Source organism: Dasypus novemcinctus, chromosome 7 (assembly GCF_030445035.2).
Source record: "Dasypus novemcinctus isolate mDasNov1 chromosome 7, mDasNov1.1.hap2, whole genome shotgun sequence".
NCBI classification, from domain to species: Eukaryota; Metazoa; Chordata; class Mammalia; order Cingulata; family Dasypodidae; genus Dasypus; species Dasypus novemcinctus.
The window spans coordinates 58,144,466-58,170,886 of NC_080679.1; positions in this window are offsets into that span (position 1 = coordinate 58,144,466).

The window sequence follows — 26,421 nt, forward strand, 5'->3', positions numbered from 1 at the left end:
TCCCATCCATTATTGGTAGGAATGTAAAAAAAAAAAAAAACAACCACTTTTGAAGACACTTCAATTTCTTATAAAGCTAATCACAATCTTCTCATTTAAGCCTATCATGATGCTAGGTATCATCCCAACTGATTAAAAAATTATGCTCACACAAAATCCTGCACACAAATGTTTATAAAAGTGTTATTCCTAATCACTAAACCTGGAAACAACCAAGATGTCCTTAAATAAGTAAATGAATAAAGAAGCTGAGGTACATCCATACAATGGAATACTACTCAACAGTAAAAATGATAACACTATCAAGCCACACAAAGACATGGATGAATCAAAGCCATATTACTAAGGCAAAAATGTTAGTCTGAAGAGATTAAATACTATATGATTCCAATTATAGAACAATATGGAAAATGTGAAATTATAGAGACAGTAGATGGATTAATGGTTGCCAGAGATTCTTGGGATGGGAGAGGATATGGAACATGAAGCACAGAGGCTATTTTAGAGTATTGGCACTGTTATATCAAGATAGTGTGATGGTTGATATATGACACTATGCATTTTTCAAAACCCCAAAAATCTTTACAGTACAAATAGTGAACCCTAATGTATACAAATGTTAAGAGGTGAGCAAATCCCAGGATGATATGCAAAATTTAAGAAAAGGCTCTAACTGTATTACAAATGTATGAAACTACCTTACTGAAGGAGTGGGGAAAAGTGATGGTCTAAGCAAGTTTTTAAATGAGTGGTGTCAACAAAATTAAAGGCAAAAGGAATTATACAAAAACTGTATTTTAGGTGATAAAGTAGTTTCCTAAAGGGATACAGGTTAACAATTCTGAAACCACTACACATGTATATTGAAATAGAATAATTTGTAAATGACAGTGAATAGTGTCAGTCAGGTTTCCTGTTGTTGGAGTGGAAGTTTAGATTTGGAGAGAAGAAAGCTAGAATAATCCATGATGTAGTGGGTTAGAGTTGGAGACACCAATATAAACTCACCTTCAGTTTGTTATAGATACAGATGGTTGCATAGAGAAAAATGATAGATATATTTACATATATGAGTTGTATACATATATATATATCTTTTCCCTGTTAGCTGAGAGGTACTAGAAGCAAGGACACCCTAGTAACAATGAGTACATCTATTGCTTAGATCTTGCTTTCTAATATCATACGTCAATAAAAAGAAATAGGGAACCTAGTAGAAATGGTTGATTTCAGGACTGAGGCAAGAAATAAACAAGATTAGCCTGGAATATTTGTAATTGCCTAAAAGAAAGTGCTCAAACAAACAAATGAAAAAAATGTAGGCATGTCAAAGGAACACAAGACCCATTTGAAAGAGCCCCCAATGGCCAGGACTATAATAATTATAAAATAAAGTAGTATTGGATTTTGACTCAACAAATAAAATAATTATCCATAAATGCATTCTGATATGAATAAATAATTGAATAATTAAATAATGGAAGAGAAGAGGCAAGTCTCTTATGCAGAAAATATTCCAAATAACTTACATAGCTGCACTACCCTCAAAGAGGTAGAATGTAACCCTAACTCCTCAAGTGCAGCTGTGTACCATGAATTGCTTCCAAACAGTACAATAAAGAATTGAGAAGGCATAAGTTTACAATGGAGAAGTCTGAAAACACTACCTCTGCCAGGTGATCAAAATTCACATTAATATTGATGTGATGTTGACTGTATGTATCAATATTCCATAATGAATATTAATATAGAGGAATTGTTGGTGGATTATCTCTGGAAGATAAGAGTCAAGGAAGAGCTATAGATTTTTTTTGTTTATTTTTGTTTTGCTTTCTATGGCTTTTGTTTTTTTGGTTTTGTTAGTCAATAGTTGAACTGTTTACTAAGAATGACCACCCAGAGAAAGAATAAAGTTTATGTGGGATGAAATATCATATACAATTATTTGAGGATACTAACATTAAAATGCCTATTTGACTTCCAAATAAGGAGGCCAAGTAGGTACTTAGAACTTTAAGTGTGGAGTTAAGACAGGGTTGGTTATACAACTGGAGGACTCATTATCACAGAGTAGGACATAGTGATGAATGAGATTATCTTGTCAAAGAGCACAAATAGGGAAGTAAAAGGAGCACAGGACTTAGCCTTGTTACAAAAGAGGACCATCAAAAGGACCAAAAGTAGTGTCCAGTGAGATATGAGGAGAACTAGATAAAGTGGATTCAAACAAATTAGAATAAGAAAGTTGAGAAGAAATAGAAATGATCAGCTGTGAATTGCTGGTAAGGGATCAAATAAGATAAGGTCTAAAATGTTATCAATGGATTTTACCTTGTTTGATGACCCTGACAGTTTTGAGTATTGTTCAGGTATTTTGTAGAATGTCCTTCATTTGAGAGTTGTCTGATGATAATTTTTCCCAAAATTAGATAGGGGTTATGTTTTTATGAGGGAATCCTCAGAGGTAAAATGCCTTTTTAATCACATCATATCAATGTGTATATTTTACAAGATTTTTAACAAACAGAAGAAACAAACTTTTCTTCATCTCTTATTTACCCTTTCTCTATAACTGAAAAATAGCATGCTTTATTTTTGTTTTTTTACTTTTTACTTTTTTTGGTTTTAAGCCTTATTGACTTGCCCTCATGGATAATACCTCTTTTAAGTACTCCATCTTCCCAATATAGTTCATTTTAATTTCCATTAGTTCAATATCCATTACTTACATCATAATTAGACATGGACACTATTATTACATCTTTCATGCATGACTTTTGTCTTTTAGCTTCCAATATGCTGCTGAATAGTGAAAGTCATTCATTTCTAAGACTGTGATCATTTTCTCCCCCTTCCAGAAGACTTTAGGATCCCCAGTCTCTCACTGGTCTTCTGAAATTTCACAATAATGCACCTTAATTTGGGTCTCCTTTTCATCCATTGTGCTTAGAACTCCTTTGTACTCTTCAAAGGTATGTCTCTGTGGCTGGAAGATGTTTTGAATTTGTTATTGTTGTTCATCCCTCTGTAGTCTTGTATTTAGACTCCTGTTTTACAGATTTAGAACCCTGTGAACTGGGCTACTAATGTTCTTATATTTTCTCTTATTTTTTAACTTTTCATACTTTTCCTCTACTTTGTAGGAGATTCTCTCAATTTTATCTTCCAACTCTTCTGTATAGCTATTTTGCTCTTTTATTAATAATGCCCATGAACTCCTTTTTTGTTTTTAGAGTTGCATGATACTAGAGCATTCTGGTTCTTGTTTCATAGATACACCTTTTCACCTACAAGATAAAGATAAAATTAAGATTTTTCAGAGTTTTATCTAAAAGACAAAATGTTCACATTTTAAAGTTTTTTCTTTCTTAGACTCCATTCCACGAATTTTATTTTTATTGTAATTTTGATTTTCACTTTTCAAATAAAATGCATCTTAATCTGCTCATATTTAACATTGTGGCAATTGTGGGGTGGTCCTTTTTGGTTAGTGCTTTCAGTGTAGTATGATCTAGCTGCACTGTTTTATTTGATAGACCACAATGGCAGTATCTTCAGTTGTTTTCTCTTGGCCTCTTCAGAAGTGTATTATGAAAATATTCTAAACTTACCTGGGCAAGTACTGATAGCCAAATAGGGGAAGATGTTGGGGAAAGACATTAAGGTAAATAAATATTCACTCCATTTTCACTTTTTCAGTACAGCATATATATCTCTGCCCATAATTGTGCCTGATTACCTCTAATTATGATATTCTGGTTTCTATGATTTCCATGCAATTAAATTTTTGATATACTAAGTGGAATAGGTATAGTCAACTGGCTATCCATAATTAGTAAGAAGCGTAGATCTGATTGTTGTTGAACAAACTTTTAATAACTTTTTCACATACATCCACCTTTTCCAACATTTCCATTTTTAACTATTAGTGATATTTTGGGAATGGTGTTTAAGGTTCAAATATGATTGCCTTTTAATTTTTTGCTATGCCCACTTAGGATTCAACTTTCTTAGAGCTACAATATTCACAACTTTGTTTTCCCTGTAATTGAAAAATTCCGTTATCTCATGTCTAAATTTGAATGGCTTTTTAGTTTATCTGAAATGAGAGATTTCTCAATTATAAATACAAGTAATTTTTTTCTTTGCCTTTACTACTGTAATCAGATTCCTCTAGGTTCCTGGCTATGTTACATAAAAGAATGTAAGAACATGCCAGTTTAGTTAGGTCAATAGCTTATTAAGGAAATGAGAGAAGAGAAGAAAATAACAGATTACTGGTTCCCAGGTAAACTTGCAGGCTGGTCCAGGCAGAAAAAGGGATGATTTTGCCTGTGTGCTTGTTTTTAAATCATTAGTTACTCCTCCTCTTGTTAATGTTTGGGAGAAGGGTCCCAGCTGTTTGCTGTTTTGATTGTTTACCCCATGTCCATTCACCCCTAGGAGGGCCTAATGACAAGGTCCCTCGAAAATATCTAAGGCTTTTCCTTGATCCCAGATGAAATCTCATTCCAAATGGAGGATTCTCGCAAGGTTCTTCCAGCTGCCTTTTCATTGGGGGGGAGTTTTACCCTGAGGCAGGTTCCAGGTGGTTTCCCTGGCCCCGTGCTTCACCACCATGTTTTTCTGCCAGGTCCCAGATTCATCTTCTCATTCCCTAAAGTAGCCTGTCTTACAACTTGTATCTTCTTTCAATAAATCACTTATTTTCACATTTTATCTTGAATCTGTTCTGTTTTTCATATCTCAATTCTTTTTCTTCTTCTAACAATCTCTCAAAGAGATTGATCTTTGAATTGAATCCTCACTGAATTGATCACTCATCACTGAATTGATATTTTTCACTATCAAGTTTGCTCTTTAATGTCTCTAATTGATAAGCTAACCTCAGTATTTTCACTGAGTAATCTCATTTCTCAATGAGAAATCTTCCTGACTAATCTCATTTCTCAATCTCATTCAGGGATTTGAACTCTGTGAGCTCACAGACATTGTATGGCCATATTTCTTAGCTTTCTCTTTATTTAAATGGTCACATTTCCTTCTTGAGTTGCAGTTGAAAGGTATGTTGATGTTCTTACAGTTAAATTCCTAGTTTTAAACAGGGAATTTTAACAAGTATTCATATTGTACCTCCTCTGAATTTAAAATATTGTTTCACTACTGTTGTTTGATACTTTGATACAGTGAGTTCATGTGAAGTATTAAAAAATAAAATTTCCAACATTCACTCCATCGTGGATTTTCCTTCCAATGTATAGGATATAGCACAGTGCTTGCTGGGATTTCAAATTCCAGCATACAAAATATAGTCATAAATCTATTTACTTTTTTATTTGAAGGTGTTTCCTCAAGTTTGCTATCTGTGAAGAGATATTATGAAATGCCATTGTAGCTAAAAGGAATTCCCTCATAAACAGGGAGCAACAAATTCCTCATAAACAGGGAGCAATAAAGTTTGTTCACTAAGTTTGAGTGAACAAGAAGAAAATTGTACCTTGTGTGTCATCTCTTTTATTGAGGTTGTCCTTTCATGGATCTTTTAAGCTCTAGGTTTTTAGGAAGTATAGCAGTTTGGTACTATTTATGAATTCCAAAAATAGATATTGGATTATGTTTGTAAACTGATCAGTTCCTCTGAGCATATTAAATTATTTTGGATTCAGAGATTTCACTTTTACTTGATTGAATAATGAGACTTTGATTGGGCCATGTCAGTAGAACATTTCATCCCTAACCCCTTGATGGGTGGGACTCACAAAGAAAATGACAACGCAGAGGAGACAGTTGGAGTTTTAATGCTGAAGCCCAGGAAGTAAACACACAGAAGAGCAGATATTTGAGGAAAGAGAAAAGGTTCCATTAGACATGGCAGATGCCCCAGGAAGAGACAAACTGTTTTCCTGATAGTTTACAGCTGGCCTTGTGGAGAGAGCAGAGCAGCTGAGCCCAGAGAGAAACAAGCCCCAGGAGAGAGATGAGACTTTTCCCAGCTAACAGCTGATATTGGAAGAAGCTGGGACCATGGAGCCTTAAGAGGAAGAGAAAGCCTAAACCTTTGCAGAGGTCAGCAGCCATCTTGCTGCAACATGTGGCAGTAGACTTTGGTGAGGGAAATAACATATGCTTTGTGGCCTAGTAACTGTAAGCTTCTACCCCAAATAAATGCCTTTTATAAAAGCCAACAGATTTTTGGTATGTTGCATCAGCATCCCTTTGGCTGATTAATACAGGAAGTAAAGCCCCACCTGGACATATTAAAACCATTCCAAATGACTCCCCTTATATATATTTTTCAACAAATCAATTTTATTGATACATATTAATAAAGCATACAATATCTAAAGTGTACAATCAATGGTATTTGGTATAATCACATAGTTGTGCATTCATCATTTCAATCATTATTAAAGCATTTTTGTTATTTCAATAATAATAATAATGAACAAAAAACAAAGAAAAACTGGAAAATTCCTCACCTCCCAATGTCTCTGTTTCCCTACTGTACATAACTGCTATTTCTGCCTATTCTTGCACAATTATTTGTTTATTAAGCAGTTTTATTGAGATATATTCACATACTTTATGATCTATCCAAAGTATATAATCAATGGCTTTTTTAGCTGTTAAAAAGTCCTTTATTGTAAAAGAAAAAGAAAAATAGATATAAAGAAATTACAAATTTTAAATGAGAGTGCAAGGCCAAGTTAGATTTACTATAATCAATTACGAAAAATAGATAGCATAGCAAAAAACATTTACAAATATAAATAATAATTCAAATATAATAGAAAGTTATAATTCTAATTTTTATATACAGCTTCATTGGACACAGTAGTCTCTAAGAATAAAAGAAATTATTGGTTTAGTTATTTAATATCCATTTAGCCCATAATTATTTCAAGATAATCAAATCCCTATTTGAGAATTCTTCTCATCTTATTAGAATGAATTACAGCAGATAACAACTTGCCAACTTATAATTTTATGAGGCAGAAAAATTCAAAATCTTGTTCAACATTAGTCATGCTAAATCATTATTGATCCAGATAGATGATTTTAATTAAAAAGTATGAAAGAAAAGGTTAAAAAATGAAGTAGCCAAAAATATATCTCTTCTTCATCCCTCCTGAATGAAAAGCAAGTGTTTATTTTGTATGAAAAAAATTATAGAATACTGATCACAGGAACAATTTGCCAGTTGCACTGAGTAATTATTGTTCATATACTATAATGCTGTTATTTTACATTTATCTTGTCTACTAGAGCTCTTTTTTGGTTACTATTTGCATGGAATACCTTTTTCTAACCCTACACTTTTAACCTGGTTATGTCTTTACATCTGGGCTGAGTCTCTTGTAGATGACCTATAGATGGCTCACGTTGTTTTAATCCATTCTATCAATCTATATCTTTTTATTGGGGAGTTCAATCCACTAGCATTCAGTGTTTTTACTGTATAGGCATTACTTATGTCATCCATTTTGTCCTTCAGCTCTCTGTAGTCATATTGTTCTACTGTCTGTCTTCTTATCCTCTAGTTTACCCTTCCTAATAATCTTCATTTCTGAACTCTTCTCCAAATCTCATGCCCTTGTTTTTTCCTTTCATGCTATAGCACCCTCTTTAGTATCTCTTGCAAATCTGTTCTTTTGTAATATATTCTATCAGTTTTTGTTTGTCTGTGAAGACTTTGAACTCACCCTTATTTATGAAGGATAATTTTGCCGGATAAAGAACTCTTGGCTGGCAGTTTTACTCTTTCAGTCCCTTAAATACATCATACTACTTTCTTCTCTCCTTTGTGGTTTCTTAAGACTGGTCAGCACGTAATCTAATTGATGTTCCCTTTATTTGATACTTTGATTTTTCTCTTGCTGCTTTCAGAATCCTCTTTATCTCTATTATTTGTTATTTTTCATAGTAGGTGTTTTGGGTACATCTATTCAGATTTATTCTGTTTGGGGTGCATTGTCTTTCTTGGATATTAATATTATGTCTTTCATAAGGGTTAGGACATTTTTGGTCATTATTTCCTCAAATATTCTTTTTGCTCCTTTTCCATTCTCTTCTAGTGGGACATTGATAATGTAAATATTAGTGTATTTTATGTTGTCATTCAATTCCCTGAGACTCTGTTCCATTATTTCCATTCTCTTCTCTTTCTGTTTTCCTGTCTTTTGTAGTTCAGATGTTTTATCTTTGGAATCACTAATAATGTCTTCAAGCAATTCAAATCTACTTTTATGTGCTAATGTATTTGTAATTTCATCCATCATGTCTTTCATTCCCATAAGGCCATTACTTTTCTTTGCAGGCTTTCAAATTGTTCTTTATGCTCTCCCAGTGTCTTCTTAATATCCTTTATTTCTTTAGTCATATTTTCTTTCAGTTCTTTGAAGTGCTTTAGGAGAATTATGTCATTATCACTGATTAATTGTATTAAATATTGTATCTCTTGGATATTTGGTTTGTTCTTCTGGCTGGGCCATCTCCTCATGTTTCCTAGTATGACCTGTAAATTTTTGCTGATGTCTAGGCATCTGAATATGTTGGTAAATTTACTCTGATGTCTAATTTCTCTCTCTTTTCTATTGTTTTTTTCCCCCCACAGATCTTCTTTGATATTTGGTTCAACTTAGTCTTTAAAATTGCCTGGCTTAAGTTTTCAAAATTGGGCCAGGGATTCACTAGGGTTGCAGATTTTATCCTAGGGGTTGGATGCAGAGAGCATGAACAATTTTTGTCCATGCACTTTCCAGATTGGCCAGCAAATGACACTAGTCAGTACACCTTTCCAAAGAGTTATTTCAGTCACACCTTTTCTGTGTTCCTGTGTTGAATCTCCAGTTTGGAGATTCGAAGCAGGCTCTGCTAGCTGAATTCACTGAAGAAATGCACCCCAACCTCCCCTCCCTTTTCCTTGAATCGTTGACAGGGATAAGATATCTGCTCCCCTCTCAGCCAGCTGCAGTAAGCCTGGGATTTTACCCAATGTAATATCTTGAGAGGTGGGTAAGGGGAGCCCTATCTGGCTGCCTCAGGGGTTTGGTAACTCATGATTGTTGTTTTGGTTCCCTTGTCTCTCTGTCTCTCACCCTCCTGTGAGTTGTATAGCACTGTCCTGGTCTGCTGACCCCAAAGCAGAGGCCTTGGACAGTTTTTGGTTCTTTCTCTTGTTTCTCTAAGAACATTCAGCACTTCCTGTTAGTCCATCACCATCTTTCCAAATTTATCCCCTTATATTTTAAAAAATACCTCTTCCATATTCAGTCATGGTCTTGATGATATTATATTTAAGTATATATTAAGAGGGTCTTTCAGGCAGATGCTAACTAGCTGCCATTTTAAAATGTCACTGTATATATAAGACAACAGATCTTAACAGTGCTGAAAGACACAATGTCTAAAATTTTTTTATTATTTCAAAGTTTAAAAATTTTTTAAATTTATTTTTAATTACCTTTTTTTAAAGATACAAAATCACACAAAAATGTTATATTAAAAAATATAAAATGTTCCCATAGACCAGCCCCTCCCTCCCCACACTCCTCTCACATCAACAAACTCTTTCATCATTGGGGCACATTCATTGCACTTGGTGAATACATTTTGGAGCACTGCTGTACCACTTGGGTTATAGTTTATATTGTAGTTTACACTCTCTTGCAGTCCATTCCCTGGGTTTTGCAGGATATATAATGTCCAGCATCTGTAGGGGCAATATTATTTAGGACAGCTCCAAGTCCCAATAATGCCCCTACACCACATCTCTTCTTCCCTTTCCCTGCCCTCGGCAATTACTGTGGCCACTGTCTCCACATCAATGATAGAATTTCTTCCATTGCTAGAATCACAATAGCTCTATAGAAGAATACCAGTAAGTCCACTCTAATCCATATTTTATTCCTCCATCCTCTGGACCCTGGGATGGTGATGTCTATACCACCTCTAAATTAAGAGGGGGCTTAGATCCCACATGGCTGATGGATGTGATTCTCCTGCTTGCAGTTGTAGGCACTTTCAGTTTCCTGGTGTGGTTGTTGACCATATTTACCTCCCTGTTGTCTGACCTGGGTAAGTCCAATGAACTGGAGAGTAGGAGTTGCAACTCTGCTGAGGCTTAGGGCCCAGCTAGCACATGGACAGTCCAGAGTATGAAGTCTCCTGAGTATACACCAACTCCAGTACCAACCACAGGTTCAGTAAAAGTGACAGAAGGGGCATGTGTAGAAAGGTCACATCATAGTCCAATTCCATCACATTCAAGCACAAATTCCAAAGTAGGGCCCACTGACAAGGCACTGAACTCCAGAGCCATCTGCCATGACCGTAGAACCTGTGTGTCTCTGTAGCCCTCAGGAGCACCAGTATCTGGGGTTGTATCTATTTTGGCTGTCTCTGGGATCCTGCTGAGACATGCATAGGTGTAACCACTTTGATGACCTCCTGACTCATTTTGAAGTCTCTTAGCCATATAAACGCATTTGTCTTTACCATGTCTCCCTTTTATTCAAGGTCCTTTTCTAGTTGCATCACCAGCTGGTGATCAGTAGTAATCCCTTGGTGCCAGGGAGGCTCATCACCAGGAGTCATGTCCCACTCTGGGGGGAAGGAAATGCATTTACCTGCTGAGTTTGGCTTAGAGAGTGGCCACATTTGAGCAACATGGAGGCTCTCAGGAGATAACTCTTAGGCACCCTGCAGCTCTAGACCTAGTTGAAACTTCAGGCACACAAGTTCATAGGCATAGTCATCAGTATCAATGGCTCATCATTAGACCATCCTTCATCACTGGTCTTTGCCCTTGCACTTGGGGGATTGTTACTGTTCCATTGGGGAATGTGACAGAGCTCCCTAGGCTAGGTACTCAGTACTCTCTCAGTTGTCATTTGTAACTCTAACTACTATGAAAATACCCAGTGAATATCTGAACATTTTTATATACCCTATATACATGTCCTAGAGAACTCCCTCCCAAACATGTGTCTCCCATCAATAACACCCCACACCAGTGTTCCTCCCCTGTCATAGTTGAACCCCTCTGTGGTCCAAAATTTCTTAAAAAATGAAGCCTAATATATTGTCAAATTCAATTAGTAGGAAAATAAAATAGTAATGATAGGTTTAAAGAATAGAAATAGAATATGTACTAATTTAGAAAAATTAAAATAAAGTAAAAATAAATTGGGGTATTAAAAAATGAAAAATATCATAAAATTTTGTTTTGGATGTTTTGCCTTTAATCACTGTGATAGGTGTTGCCCTGTATGTACAGTGGCAAGGCAATTTCTTTCATTCCTTCCTCAGTGTCTACATCCTTATTTTTTTTTAATAGTTAATTTTGTCTTAAAAAAAAGTTTATAGATCACCGTAAAGTCACATATACAATACAGGGGACTCCCATATATCCAACATCAAACCCTTTTCCCCCTTCCCTAGCAATGATCTTTTAACATGTTCATATTATATTTGCTGCAGCTGATATACAGATATTGAGACATAGTTATCAAGCATGGTTCATTTTACATTATGGTTTATATTTTAGACTAAATTTTTAAAATTTTTAGTTCCATTATGGTTTACATTTTAGACTATACACTTTCACAAATTTTTGGTGAAATTTAACGTGCCCTATATCCATCATTGCACAATCTTGTGGAACACTTCCATTGCCCCACAGTTACCCCTGCTTCTATCTATTCTATTCCTCTCTCTCTCTCCCGTCAGGGCCCACAGTGACAACTGAGCTTCAGTGCTTGAAGGACCAGATTCACAGATACTTGCAACAATGCTGAGGACTTGACACACTAGGGTGTCCCATTGGGAACCACCAATTCTCTTTAGAGATACCCTTCGCTCTATTTGAGAACTTCAGCCTTCCTCAGGATGGGGGTACACCTTCCCACTCATTGTATGGGTCTCCACCCAATGATACAACACACTATGACAAGATAAGCACTGACACACTCCCTAGAAGCCTGCCCTTGTGCCAGATGCCCCCCATTAAACACCTTAAACAAGTAACCCTTCTTTATTATATTTTCTACAGAGTTTCCTCAACATTATAGTTTCAACCACATACCCGACAATCTTCCATGTTCATCTGCTCCCCCCAGCCCTCCCCCAAATTCCTTGGGCCATCTGACCCATCCTCGTAACTCTAGCCCCCCTAAAGCCTACAAAGCCCCACCCAGTACTATCCCTATGCCTTATGCCTTATATATATATATATATATATATATATATATATATATGTATATATAAGACAACAGATCTTACAGTGCTGAAAGACACACTGTCTAAATTTTTTTATTATTATTTGAAAATTTTTAAATTGTATTTATTTTAAAAACTATTATTATTTCATTTTCTTATTAATTTTATTTGGTTATTTTGTTGGTTTCATTTTTGGAGAGATTCTGGATCAAAGAAAGGTCACAGCTGTGGCAGGGAAGGGTCACATCTGCAGGGTTTCAGTGATGGGAGATGCATGGGGAGGGGTTTACCTGGGACATATCCCTAAGGCATACAAATATGTTCAAGTGTTCATGGAGCATTGTCTCAGTGGGTGGAGATCCACATTAACCAAAAGTATATTGAATTTCCATCCTGTGGAGTTCTGCTCCATTCTCTATTAGGAGAGCAAGAATCCCCCAAGTACAAGGGCAGGGCCTAGTGAAGGAAGACAGAGCATTATGCCAGGCCCTTGATTTTGAAGATTGTACTTATGAAACATTTTTTTGTGAAATTGAAATTTAGCCTAGTATTATTTACTCCCTGAGAGTTACCTCCTGAAAGCCTCCTTGTTGCTAAAATGTGGCCCCTCTCTAAGTCAAATTCAGCATGTAAATGCCCTACCATCTCCCAGGTGTGGGATATGACTCCTGGGGATGAGACTCCCTGGCATCGAGGGATTATTACCAAGCATGAGCAATTCATCTGGAAAAAGACCTTGACCAAAAGGGGGAAATATTAAATACAAATTAGTTTTTATGGTTAAGAGAGTTCAAAGTGAGTTGGGAGGTTATTCCAGAGGTTACACTTATGCATCTCTCAGCAGGATCTCATTGACTGCCACAGTAAACAGTGCCTCAAATAGCAGGGCTCCAGATGCCTCTAGAGATATCCAGATACCATAAGCAGGGTGCAAAGCTCAGGAATTCAGCACCCTGTCAATGGGCCTTACTTTGGAATTTATGCTCCCTAGTGTAACAGAGTTAGACTTCTTTTATAGTTGCCCTGCACATGGCTCTTCTGCCCCTTTTATTTGAACATATAATTAGCACTATACTTGTTAAATATATGTCCTGGCGACTTAAGTCTTTGGTCTGTTCATTTCCCAGTTGAGCCCTGAATTGCAGCAGAGTTGCAACACCTACTCTCCAATTCATTAGACTCACCCAGGACAACTAACAAGAAGATGGTGATAGACAATACCCATCCCAAGCAACAGAGAGTGTCTGCAACTGCAAGCAAGATAGCTCCCTAGGATCTAAGCCTCTCAATTAGAAGTAGAATGGGCATCACCATCCCCAAATCCTCAAAATTGGGGAAATGAACAATGGACTAGAGTAGACTTATTATTAATTTACTACAGACTTATTATTCTAGCAATTGGAAGAACTTCTATCATTGATATAAAGACAGTGGCCACCAGAGGTTCTGAGGGACGGGAAAGGGATGAATAGGTTTAATATGGGGCATTTTCAGGACACTGGAATTGTCCTGCATGATATTGCAATGACAGATATAGGCCATTATATATTTTTTCATAACCTACAAAATTGTGCAGGACAGAGTACAAACTATAAATAAAAAACTATGGTCGACAGTCAGTAGCAATATTTCCCTATGTATTCATCGATTGTAACAAATGTACCACACTAATAAAGGATGTGGGAAAGTGTGGAAGGGAGAAGGAGTGAGGCATATTGGAATACCCTATATATTTTATGTAACATTTATGTAATCTAAAGCTTCTTTAAAAATAAAAAATTAATTAGAAAAATAAAATAGAAATACTGATTTATGACTTTTATAATTTAAAAGTTTATATAGTCATACTTCATTTTTGCTTATCAAAAGTCTGAAATAATGTGAAATTGCATTAATAAAGTTCATGGTCTGGAGTATGGGTAGAATGTAGTATAGAACATTTGCCCTAAATCTTCTCAAAGCAAGCTGGAATACCCATTATTCTAGATTAATACAGAAACAATACATATTTTTAAATAATGTGACATTTTATATTTACTTAATTGACATTTTCCTCATGTGGAAATTATATTTTCATATTTAAATAAAATATTCCCTATATTTCTGACTTTTCCTTTTTTCTCTATTGTTTTGAAATATTAGGTATGTTAGGTAGATAGGAAAGTAAGTACAGTTTTCATTTCTCAATTAAAATTGATAATGGCTGTTATTTTGTAGCTGAGAAAAGAGAGAGGGAAAAAAATGAAAAATTTTCTTAACTTTTGTGTTTAGTTTTAGCCAGAAATTACAAATTGCTTCTATTCTCTAACACGCTGATTCTTTCCTCTCAGGTATGGAATTTAAAAATCTCTCTTTAAAAAATATATATATTTCCAAAGCATACTCAGAGTATGTGGTAAAGAAAGTAGTAATCCCTTTGGTTCTAGGTCCTTGATGTATTTATTTTTGTTTGTACCAGTTTTTCCATCTTAGATACTGTACAATTTCATGTAGTATTTATAGTTGTTAATAAAGAAAACTTTAAAAGAGAAATTAATTAATGCCAATAAATTAACAAAAAATACAGTTTAAATTGTTAGGTAGCTACTATGTATTTGAAAGGCTCTTTTGATTTTTTTTTTTTTAATTTTTTTTATTGATTTTGTAATAATATTACATTAAAAATATATATGTGAGGTCCCATTCAACCCCACCCCCCCACCCCACCTCTCCCCCCCCCCCCCAGCAACACTCGTTCCCATCATCATGACACATCCATTGGATTTGGTATGTACATCTTTGGGCACCTCTGCACCTCATAGTCAATGGTCCACATCATGGCCCATACTCTCCTCCATTCCATCCAGTGGGCCCTGTGAGGATTTACAATGTCCGGTGATTGCCTCTGAAGCACCATCCAGGGCAGCTCCATGTCCCAAAGCCTCCACCTCTCATCTCTTCCTGTCTTTCCCCATACCCATCAGCCACCATGTCCACTTTTCCCAATCCAATGCCACCTCTTCTATGTGGACATTGGATTGGTTGTGTCCATTGCACCTCTATGTCAAGAGGAGGCTCAGATTCCACATGGATGTTGGATGCAATCCTCTTTGAAACCATTAAGGGCTGATTATTAAATCAATAGATGCTTAACATAAAATATTGGTCAGTATATAAAATTTGGAAAATTCAATAAACGTAAAGAAAATAAACAGCATAACTCAGTAGATACAGTTGATTCATATCAATATTTTGAAATATTTGCCTTGTCTTTTCTAAGACCTAGTTGAAGCCTTACTTTAGGTAACTTAGTTTGCCATAATCCCTGAGTGTTACAGATAAGCATTTTCTCATGTCAAGAAAGATCATCTTGGTTTCACAATTTCATATGTTTATTATGATTCTTTAAGACTGGGTATAGGGTTTACTTTTGTAAATTCCACTATGATGAGATCTTTGGATAAAATCAGTAAAGCTGACATTGCCCAACATTGCTCAGCACTGTTCTGAGCACCTTTTAAAAAAATATATGGACTTACCCTTATGCAACCCTATAACTGTAATTATCCTATCTTGCATCTGAGAAAGTGATACACAGAAAGGCTAAGGTCAAACATACAGGAAATATCAGAAGTAAGGGTCTGGAATCATGCAATCTTTCTTTATTATCCATCTCTTTACTGCTATGCCATACCATAACACCAATAGCTCCAGTATCATTGCCAATATATCTTTTCCATAGGGTAAATTTCTAGAAGTCACAATTTTTGGAACACATTATAAGAAAGAACATTTCCAAGAGTCTTGGCACATAAAATTAACCATCATAGCATTGTAGCCAACTTGTCTAGGTTAGTTGTCCAGTTGTTTGGTTAAGCAAGCATTGACCTCTTTATAACTGTGAGGGTATTTCATAGATGTATTTACATCTGTAGTCAGTTGATTTCATCTATGGCTGATTGCAGCAACAATTAATCAACAAAGCAGATTGCCTTCAGCAAAGTAGAGAGTCTCCTTATCCAATTGGTTGGAGATCTGAAAAGCCAGAACTGGGAATTATAGAATTCAGAAAGGAAAATGTCTACCTTTATTTCATCCAGTGGGCCTCGCCTGGGGAATTCATCTTTACCTTTGTCCAAGTTTCCAATTTGCAGCCTTCTCTGTGGTATTTTGTACAGCCTGCCCTTGTATTCAGATGAACCAATTCCTATAATATCTATCTATCTATCTATCTATCTATCTATCTGTCTGTCTGTCTGTCTGTCTGTCTGTCTGTCTGTCTGTCTGCCTGCCTGCCTGCCTGCCTGCCTCTATCTAGAATCCTATTGGCTCTGTTTCCCTGGAGAACACTCATTAATACCACTGCCAAATTTATTTCCTTAACTTGGTTGCAATTTTCAAACTCATAAGAAAGCTATGAGATAGTCTAACTTTGCCATTAAAATGTGCCTAACTTTACAATCCAAGTGTTGTATCGTTATTTTCACCTTCAATTAATTTAATTTTTATAGAATATATAAAATGTTTACTGATTATTTTCTCTTTTTTTAACCTCTTCTTCACTTTCTATTCATATCCTAGGCTTCTTTACTGGCAAATGTATGTATGAAATAGTATATATATGGAATATTTATATATTAAAGATTTAAACTTATTTTCTGTCAAGTTTGTGATAATTTTACCTGAATTTGTGTTTGTATATTAAACTTGTTGTTTATAATTGTAACTTCCCTCTGACAAATGATACTATTCTAAGTGTTTTTGGCTATTAGAGAGGAATATATATTCTATGTAGTTGTATATGTAACAACCTTATTAACGATATTTTCCAAATCATTTATGTGCTTTCCAAATTCTGAAAATGTGTTCTCTCACTACTATAATTTCTCACAATTTCTACATACATGTGTATATGTCTTTAACACTAATTGCTTTGTTTAGAAAAATACTACCTGCACATTATTTAGTAATAAAAATAATCGTGCTATTCAGGAATGTAGAAGGATAGTGAATTTTTTTTTTTGTATTCGCCTATATCCCAATTAATCAGAACTATCAGTAACATTTCATGGACATTATTTCAGAAAACTCTCTGGAGAGAAAGAAAAGAAATGTAGATTTAATTCAAAAGATATATTTTAGTGTTAATAAAAGCATTATATATTTTTTAATTGAATGCAACTAAAAATTGCAATAAAACTGACAGAATTACTGAAATTCAGGCAACTGTGTCTTCACAAAAAGTGATATTTCCTCAAATATCTTTCAAAAGTTAAGATAAAGATAATAACAAAATTAAGTGGTGGAAGTTTTATATTTATTCTAAAATATATTTTTTACAAGTGTTCATAACTTATTTTGACAATTTTCAAACCTACAGAGAAAAATGCAAGAACAGTAAAATGAAATCCTCATAAACCGTTGATGTAGATTGTTAATGTAGTTTCTAGCTTGGCAGGTCTGCCATGACAAATTCCGCACATTGGTTGGCTTAAGAACAGAAATTTATTGTCTTAGTTCCAGAGATTAGAAGTTCAAAATTAAGGTGTCAGCAAGGCCATGCTTTCTTCCAGAAGTCTGTAGCATTCTGGTACTGGCTTACCTCAGTCTTTGGTACTCCTTGGCTAGCTTCCCTGCCTCCCATGACAAGATAATCTCTCTCCTTGTATCTGCTCTTCTGGTTTCTGTTGACTTCTGGCATCTGGCTTTTCTAGCTATGTCTGAATTTTCTCTTTTAATAAGGTCTCCAGTCCTATGGATTAAGGCCTACCCTCATTCAAGTTGTCCACACCTAATTAGGATTTAGAAGATTTTGTTCACCACGGAGTCCCCACCTTAACTGATATACATCTTCAAAGGGTCATATTTACAAATGAGTTTATACCCACAGGAATGCAAATTAAGACTAAAAATGTGCCTGCTTTTGGAATACATAATTCAGTCTACCACACATCGTTAACATTTTTCTGGAGTGTTTTTAGTAGTTATGTTTCCATTAGCAGTTTCTCTTTACTCCCTGTTAGTAAAGATGATGTAATACACATTTTTATTTTTCTTAGTCCCATGATTTGGGTTATTAATATAGTTGTGATCATACTTCCATTCTAAATTTAATAATTGCCACCAGTGATGTCAGTTTTATATTTGAAACTACTACTCCGAAGTGGTTTCTATTGTCCTGAATGCTATATTAATTCACCTTTGACTTGTTAGTCATGGAATAGTTTTGTTCATTTGCTTGTTGGTTCTGGGATTGGTTCTAAGCTTCCAAAGTTCTCTGACATTGTGATCATCTATCTGCTACTGTCACATGTGAAGAAATTTTACTTAAATTAAAATCTAAGTCAATGTTTCTTTTTTGTCAAAATTTGGTAGATGTCATTTACTGGTTAGAATACAGTCTTCTGGGATAAGAGGCTGCTCTTTTCTGTCAGGATAGCAATATGGTGCTTTGATTATTGCCATTAAGCCACCAAGTCATGTCTAGTGCCAACTGTTTTGTAACAATTTTTCCTGGAAAATAGCATGGTCTATAAATCTACAGATTCCATTCTTTGTTTTAGTTAAAGATTTTTCCTATTACATATTTGAATATATTTTACATTCTATGAATTCTGTTCTCTTTTTCAAAACAACCAATCGTGCAAGTTCCATATATTCTTTGTTACTATGCTTTTCAGTTGTTTTTGTTGTTTTTTTTTAGGTGGTGCTAGGAATTGAACCCAGGACCTCATACATGGTAAGCAGGCACTCAACAACTGAGCTACATTTGTTTTTGTATTTCTTTTAATATAGTTGGCAATTTCATTTTGTTATGTTTTTGGACTCTATCTACATATTTCTGACATTGTTTTCAATCATTTTATGTCATCCTTTTTGTTTCTATTGTGACACTAATATTTTTAATTCACTTACATTTCTTTGCCATGCTCTATTCTCAAGCTTTTCATTTGCACTGACCTCTGATCTTTTGATCACTAAAATCTCTTACCTATTATTGTTTCACTTAAAAAAAAAACAGATGGTATTATCTTTCACTATTTGGAGACTGTATAATTCTCTAATGTCTTTTTATGTTTGGGAGAGGTAATTCCTCTTGAGGTAAATGATCTACACCTTTTGATTACAGGTCTATTCTTTTCATGTTGGGAGCTTTTATGGATAAAACTTTATTAGTTTATTTCTGATTAAAATTCATCTTTGAATGAGTACTGGTTTCCAGAGGAAAATAGTGTAAGGAGTGGAAGTTGGAAATAAGTAATGGAGTGAACATATTTTCTAGAACACACGTCTTTCTATTTTCTTTGTATTCTTACTACTTTCTTTATGTTAGGGATACACTTCTCCTTAAGATATGTTCTTCAAGAGACTTTTGGGATCACAGCAGTTCTCATACAGTCTTGAGTCCTCAATTTTTTGTTCTGGCCCTCTTTTTCTTTCACTCTATTTCACTTTCAAAAATCTTCTTAAGCTAGGAAGCCAAATCCTAACTAAAAGGCATTACTTATCAGCTTGATTTTTCTCATAGCTTCTCTCCCTAATCATTCAAAGCTAGGCTTCTTTCTGGACATTCCACATAAAGCCTGTGATCATACCTGAGCTAGCTCTAATCCCTCTAATCAAAGTATAATTGTGCATGCATTTCAGGAAGGTGGTACCTACGTTGAGAAAATATGTATTTTACTGAAGTTTAAAGACAACAAATGCCAGCTGTCAGCACATATTTCATCTTAGTCTAGTCTTTGTCTTTTGGGGAAATGTGCCTCATGGTTTGTGGTTTGAATATGTGGCTATATTTCTGAATCACTGAAGTGGTGTTTTTCCCTATATTTCATCCTTTTTCGTTTTTGTTTACAATGAGTTTTAAAGACTGGGAGTAAAGCTGTCTTTTTCCTCTCATTATAACACATTTTGTTCCATAGCTTTTGATTTGTCTATTGTAATGTATAGATAAACAATTATATCTTAATCATTAGCAATTTTTAATAAATATTTTGTTAAGGGTCACCTACTAAATGAGTTTTACTTTTGTTTCATACTGATATATTAATATTGGGTCCCCTGTTTTTACAAGTTGTTCATCTTTAATTTTCATACTTTTTGTTTCACTTTTTAATTTTATCAGTGCTAGATTTATACCAAACAGCATTTTGGATACCATTTTGGATCCAACTGAAGAATTCAGGAAAGAATGAAATAGTGAGTACCTTATGTCTTGGTTCCCAAACACTTGCACAGAGAATAGAGTATAGAATAAGTCAGCTTTAGACTAAATCAAGTCCACTCCAAGAAGATGGGGTCAACTTCCTTTCAAGCATAAAGGATGGCGCAGTGAAGGAATCAAAATGAGGTTTCAATTAGAAAGTTGAAAATGCAGGGGTGATCAACAATGTCAACTGTAACATAACAACTGTAGAGTTTGCTTACATTATTCTTTTAGACATGCTTTTCAGTAAAAATTCAAGAAAGTTTAGTTATACATCTAGCAGAGTCAAACCAATGAATGTCCTTGGCATAGAAAGAGTACAGCACTCCTATTCTTCAACTTCTGAAACATTAAACATAACCTTGAATATCACTGCCTCTTTCTAGATGCCAACATAGGTTCTCTCAGGTAGGATTGATAAAAATAATTCTTAACACTTAATATTCTCAGCAATGTGTTAATCCCTCTTCAGAGCAACACATATTAATACATGTAATCCTCACAATTATCTATGAATTAGGTGTTCTCATCATCCCCATTTCACAGATGACCTAGGTGGGGCACTGAGAGGTTAAGTGACTTGCTCAGTCATAACTTCATTAAGTGGTAGAGCCATGATTTGGACCCAGGCAGTCTGGCTTCAGGGGCCATGATATTTAATACTATGTGTTCTGCCTCTTTGGGTCACTAGCTCATAAATTTCAATTAAGCAAGTTTTTCCTACCTTTTCTGATATCCACTGATCATATCATACACTGTTCTTTGTACATCCCAAGTTTGTGATTAGGATTCATTACATTCTTGAATATATCCATGCACCTATTGGACATTTGATCTGGTGAGGAAGGTGAATGGAGGAAAGATTTAATTATATATTGAGTTATGATTCAATTTCCTTTTTCAATAGACTATAGGATTTGAATTGCAATAGTTTTTATTAAGGTAAAACACATACTGACAGATTTCAATTGGAAAATAATGGCCAATTATTAGCTTCAGTGATGCACATCTATGTTTACCATGTTATTGCATTTATATTTTTTTTTCCATGGTGGGCTAATAAAGGGAATAATCTAGACAACTTTGGATTTTATGTTTTTCATAATCAAGAAGGCCATGATTCTTTAAAATACAAATTGGAAAAAAAAAAGAAGAAAAGAATGCCTTTGTCTTAGTTGCTCTATTATTGATTTAGTAAATGGTATCCCCAGAAGTTAGATTAATTTGAACAATTGTCAACTCCATAAATTTCTATAATGAAAAATTTCCATTTAATAACCATTCAAGGCACTACCTCCCTCACAATACAACCCTAATTAAGATATGTTTACATAATAAATACAAGCAATGGAAGAAAAGACCTCAAATATAAAATGCTACAAAATATAACTTCAAGAATGAGGTACACATGATTATCAGAAAGGTGAAATCCAATTTCTAGGGTATAAACAAAATGAATATGCCAAAATCCTGGCATTAAACTTCTGGAGTTATTTGACCAGAATCATCATACTTAAAATGTTGTGATAGGATTTTCACTATCAAAGAGTTTGGCAATTGAGCATGAGATGGTTTTAATTATGATTCAATTATTCTGAATGATGTACATTTAGGGAAACACCACCAGGTATACAAATAACAGCCTGTTTGTGCATTTTTTTTTTGTTCCCTCAGTGAAATGTATTAAATCTCTATTAAGTTCCAGACACTTTTCTCAGGCATTTGGGTAGGTAGTACAGAAGAAAGAAGACAAAACTGTCCTAACATCAGGGTTTGAGTAAACAGAAATAATCCAGCAGTGGCATGGAGCCATAGGCTGTTGAATCGACCATTGGTAGGGAAAGTGATCTGACATACAACAATGAAAATTCAGATAATTGCCTTTGTAAAAGGATTTTGAAAAGCACATGGGTCTGAGTCAGATCTACAAAAGTAACTCATGTATGACAAAACCATAGCCACATTTCAAAAGATATTTTTATATGCCTGAATATTTTTTTTCACTGTCCTAGTTACTGTAAAAAATTGCATCCTCAACATTTTACTTATTCTTTCCATCCATTCAACCAAACCTCCACTGATAACTGTTTACTTACAAGGCCATTGATATAAGTAACTAGTTATTTAAGGACCAAACAGAGAAAAAGAAAGAAATACATAAATGATTCTTGGTCAACAAGAGTAAAGAAGCCATTATTTTCCACTATTCATCTAAATTACTGGGTTCAAGCCCTGGTAAATGATCTATCCCAACAATGACAGAGTGATTCAAATTTTTCATCTGACCCCATAAATTAGCATGTTGTTCTGGTGGAGTGACTCAGGGTCTTTCCCTAGTCATTTAATTGTATAGTGTTAAGTATAGGAGCCAGGAACTTTTAATATTCTCATCCAAGTGTTGAGTTTTCCAAGCTAAAAGAGAGAGAGACCACCATGTCTCATATTTATTTCTTCCTTAAGAAGGTTCAGTTTTTTTCCTATTCATTTGTTAATTAGGGTTCTGGGGAAATCTACAAATATTCAAAAAAAAATCATCTGAAGATGTCATAAAGGAAACAATAGATCAAAGTGTTCTCTGTAAGTGTCTCCTTGTTGCAACAGTTGAAAAAGAGTGGTCTGCATGTTTTATCTTGTCCTTAAGTTGAAATGTGCCCAACAATATGCCCCATACATTAATACAGAATTCACAGTCACCCTCAAATTCAGAAGAGAGGTCTGATGCAGAGACAGGCTGCAGAGAAAGTCTACAACATCTATCTGGAAATAGAGTTTTTCATTAAAAAGTATAAACGAATAATCAAATATCACTAAATATTTTTAAAAAATATTCCCTGGCCCATTTATTCATTTTTTTTCTTTATTTTCTTTTAAATGTTACATTAAAAAAATATGAGGTCTGCATATACTTCCCACTTTCAAAGAGCCACATAAATATTTTTTAGAAGTGGGATTTTCACAAATGTTGAAATGATTAAATCACATCTATGAAATACAAATTTGAGATTATTGTCAGTAAGTGATAAGAAATTTGAACTGATACTACTGTGCTCTGAAAAACTTAGAGGAAGTATGAAAGGTCACTTATCAATTGCTGATAATACTAATAGATACGTAATTATTAAGCATCCACCTTAAAATTAATTTAATGAATAACTAGTTGACATATGCATTGAATAAAAATAATTTCATATACATTATAATGCAATGTCCAACCTTCAATAAACATAATTCTCTGGAAAGCATAGAAACTGTAAGGATTATTGGAGAAAACTATTACTTATTAACCAGTTAAAATTGAAGGAAGAAGCATTCCATAATCAAGGCATAGCAAATGCAAAGACTCAGAAATGCAAATGAGAACAAAAGCAAAACTGGAAAGGTATCCAGATCTGTTTAACAGATCTCTTTTTTTGTGATATAACAAACCAGCAGTAAAGCGTGTGCACTAACCTTAATGGCACAACTCAGTGGAAGTTTAAAAATGTATAAAGCCATGTATCCACCTCCAAATCAAAGTATAGAATAGCCCCATACTTGCAGAAACTTCCCACAAGCTTTTGCCAGTAAATCCCCTTCCCCTAAAGCTGATTTCTATCACCATTGGTGAAACCAGTGAAATAAATGCAAATGTTTTGCCGTAAAATGCATGTTAAGCATGCTATGGTGCTGCAACCAGTGCAGCTGAACAAGTTCCTGAAGAGTGAGGGGTGCAAGGCTGAAGAAATGAAGGACATAAAATAACAGGGGCCAGGTGAACTGTGAGGAGCTTGCGGCTGCCTCAGGTGCCCAGCTTGATCATGCACTTTATTTTATACCACAAGTGGAAACAGCACATTCAGTGGTTCTCATGGGAAGTTTTTGTTTCTAGGTCACTACAAATACAAAAGTTACTCTTTTTTCATTAGCCCTCTGATAACACAGTTTTCTTAGAATTCTTATCCACATTCAGCACATAACCTTGCTCAGGGGCACCTCCTTCTTTGTCTACTATCTTTCTGTGAACTTTGGAGCCTGCTTTGCAGGGTTCCCCACATATCCCCCTTTACTTTTTAATACTAAGATAAAGGTCCCCAACTATGACTGTGCCTGTCTTAGGTTGGCCCCCTCTGGGGCTCTTACCTGTCATTGACTACCAGTCAGCGAGGACAAGAAACTTGCCCTAGGCAGTTCTTTTTCAAGGGGCTATTCACATTTTATTATGCCGTAAGGCTTTTTGAGTTAGACGTAACTGGGTGCTTTCTGTTTGTATGCAGTGTATCTGCTGTTGCAAATGTGCATGGATTATGGGCAATAGGCACCAGAGAATTAGTAAAAGATAGGCCAGGGCTAACAGATACCAAAGGTTGTGACAGAGAAGGTCCCAAGAGGTGAAATTTTGTAAACTGTTTAACAGAGTGTTAGCAATAACTTCAGGATCTAAGGTAGCAAGATGAGCCGATTGAAGGGCCAGAATTCCTCATGCAGGCTCCATAATCTATACTAATATTTTCATGATTCCAAACTCCTTGTAAATGGAGATGGACAGCAGTCCAATTCCATTTTTTTATTTTTAATTTTATTGAAGTATAACATTCATACATGAACATGCATAAACAATAAATGTATAGTAAAGATTGCAAACTTACAAAATAAACATACATAACATCACACAGGGGTCTCATACATCACCCCTCCACCCACTCTTTGCATTGGTGTGAAAAAGCATATTGAGGATGGCACTATAGGTGCATCTGATATTGTAAAGTATCAAGTTGATTATACAAGGAGATTACAGTTTCCTCTAAAGCATTTAATTTTTGTTCCAATTTGTGATCAATTTGCTCTTGGTCCTGAAGGACCAAAGTAGTATTTTGTGCTAAGGAACTGACAAAATGTTTAGTTTGAATACTTTGAGAAAGTGCGAGTCTGGCAATAAGGGAGGATGCAATGACTGCTCTAACTGTAATAATGCTGGCCACAATTAAATCTAGGACTTGAGGGCATTGGGGGGTTAATGGGCTAATTGCTGATGAATAATTTGCAGCACTCTCTCTGGTGTCACTATACCAGGGGGTATCTAAAGCATATAGGAACCATAACAAAAGTAGGCTGATGAACTATCAAAAGATCATCATCCCAACTAGCAGTGGTAACACAGTTAAATTACAATGCAAACAATGTACATAAAAATATCCTTCCACCTTTGTAATGTTAACATTTTCTGCTACAATAGCATAAGGGGAGGGCACACAGGCGGGAAGTCCATAGGCAGACACAAGCTGCAAGTTCGCAGTTCCAGGATTTGTGAAGTTAATATGATGCGTGGCAACCACCAATCACCACAAGTCTCAAAGTATTTTAACCTCCGGCCTTATCTCCACATTTTTGTTTTTGCAAAGTACTGAATACAGTCCCAGCAGTTTCTTGTTGTATTACTCCCTGGAGGGTTTGCATATGAGGGCTCATCCCTCCCAAGCCAGGAGGAATCTGATGTCACAGTCATTGGAGTGAGCATGAAGAAACTCATGGGGGATGTCTATGAGCTGTTGGTGAGTAACAGGCACCTGGGTGTGCTGGGCTAGCACCACAAGATTTGGTACTCGTGATGTTCGCCTTTCCCGTGGACCTACTTTGCTTTTTCTCAGGTTTCAGTGGAGGGCTCTGGATCTTCACAAAGACATCTGCCTCAACAGTCCTAAAAGGGATGTCAGAGGAGTGGGCAAGGACATGATAGACAGTTACCTGTCACTGCTGGCAGGCGTCCCAGATGTTCTTCGACAGACTTCTCCCGCATAGGGGGTGATTCACAATACTCCATTGTTTCTGTCTTGCTTTTAGTATTTGCAATCCACCCCTGGATAGGGATGGCAGTTACTGTCTCTGACATTTCTTTTAATTCTGAAAAAAAGGATGACTGGTTAATATAATGTCATCAGTAGGGTTTCAGCCACAGATTTCTTTTACACAGCCAGGTTCTTTGCCATATCAGACCAGATGGTTGGGGTGTGCACACAGCCTCGGGAAAGCACTGGAAAAGT